We start from the raw sequence: 2,189 nt of genomic DNA, 5'->3' as shown, positions 1-2,189 counted from the left end.
ATTATAAGGTACATTCAGGTTGTAAATTAGAATATAATTTATTGCATTTAGTTTATTAAACATTAGCATTTTATCTCTTAGGAAATAAAAAATAAAGGCATTCAGAGATGACTTGTTGAATATTTAGGTAATACCCTCACGGTATAAATAAATTTCTAAGGAAAGAGAAGAGAGTTTAACTACATATTGCCCTCAATAGGACTGCTGTCATTACAATGACATTATCAACTCCCAGAAACCTCCTTGAATGTTTTCTTCAAGTAGGGACTTTGATCCCAAGTATCATTTACACACCCTATAAGTCTCTATCTGGTGAACTGACATCATAGGAATATTTCTGTACATCTGAATAAAGATACATGGTCTTGTTAAGAGATTTAAAAGAGGAATGCAGAAATAAATATGGTTGCTCCTTTGGGCTATACATATGTTCTTGGACACTTTTGTCTACTAGAAAGAATGAATTATATTATATTAAAGAAAAACTGACATGAGCTCTTGGTTATGCAAAGTAGTCTTTGCATTTTGAAATAATTTCCCACTAATTCAAATCCCTCTTACATGTTGATTTTGTTCATTTTTCTTAAAGAGATGACTCTGTAGTCTATAAGAAAAATTTCATAAGTGCTCTTCTGCTTTCATGGATGCATTAGTTTATTATTGCTCTTGTAAAAAATTATGAAAATTTTAGTGGCTTAAAACAACACAGATTTATTACCTTACACTTTAGAAAGTCAGAAGTTCAAAAATCAGTCTCAGTGGACTAGAATCAAGTTGTTGGCAGGATTCCATTCCTTCTGGCACCTCAGGGGGAAATCTGCTTCCCTGCCTTTTCCATCTTCTAGAAGCTGCCCACATACATTGTCTCATGACCCTGCATCACTTATACCTCTCCTTCTACTCTCATATCTCCACTTCCTAACTCTAACCCTCCTACTTCCTCTCACAAGGAACCTTATAATTACAATGGAGCCATCTGGATAATCCAGGATAACCTCCCCATCTCAAGAGCTTTAATTTAATTATACCTGCCAATTAATTCCCTTTTGCCATGTAAAATGACATATTCATAGGATCCTGGGAGGAGATTAGGATATGGACATCTGATGAGGGGTATTATTTAGCTTACCACAGTGAAAATCTTCAACCACTTATGAACTTGGTCTTTTCTTGTAGAAGTTTATTACATACATTAACATCAATTCTGACTTCGATTATTCTATGTCATTATGAAATGGTGGATCCATTTTTTTTCTGCTACACAAATTTGGAAATGACTGTATAGTCTCAGCAGCATTTTTTGTGATATACAACAGTGAGAGCCATATTATCCATGCACTAGTGGGTAGATAAAAATAATGATGTTGGCTAAATCTTGGAAATAAGGTAAGTTCAAAATGGTTTTAAAAAGATGCTTGGAGATAATTTTTAAATTTCATTTACTAGACTGCATATGTCCTCTTTTCTGTAAATAATTAGGAAGTGACAATCCACAGAAATCCACAACCTCTCTTATAAAGTATGTTCACCTGAGGTGACCAGTTACTGAAAGAAGAATAAACTATCAGTGATGGTTTTCAAAAGCAATAATTTCCTCTTAGTCCAGACAGAAGTAACATGTTGTGCAAAATTATACATCATGTTGTAACAGCTGAGAAATCAACATGGATCATTATCAATGCTGTCTCTATAAAAGTAAAAAAATTACATCTAACAATAATTTTTACCTTAATAGAGAGAAAGGGAAACAGAGAAAGAAACCAAGTTTTTCTTATAAATGGTTGGTTTAACATATAGTGAACAAATTGATGTGTAAATTGACTTTGATGAATGCTTGTGTTAAGTGTGGTTATTTATTACGGGTTCCATTACATAAATTAGATTCAAAATTATAGTAAATGTTCATTATTAATCTTACCTTCTCTGGGGCTAGATAATGACTCAAGCCAATTATCTTATCTTTCATAGACTTCAGCATCATTAGTGCTGATGTGCTGAGGAGGGCAGACAAGTTCCAGTAATACACAGAAAAGAGAAACATGTCTTTTCTTTGCTTCTTACACGGAGAGATGTTATTTCTCAACACAGCTCCTTCATTTCCAATTAAATCCCTGAAGTTGCTAGTGTCTGGTATTTTTGCAGTAACAGCAGCTGTAGGTGTAAGAAATATCTTACATATTATGTTCATT

Source organism: Saccopteryx bilineata, chromosome 4 (assembly GCF_036850765.1).
Source record: "Saccopteryx bilineata isolate mSacBil1 chromosome 4, mSacBil1_pri_phased_curated, whole genome shotgun sequence".
Taxonomy (NCBI): domain Eukaryota; kingdom Metazoa; phylum Chordata; class Mammalia; order Chiroptera; family Emballonuridae; genus Saccopteryx; species Saccopteryx bilineata.
This window is presented reverse-complemented; position numbering follows the sequence as displayed.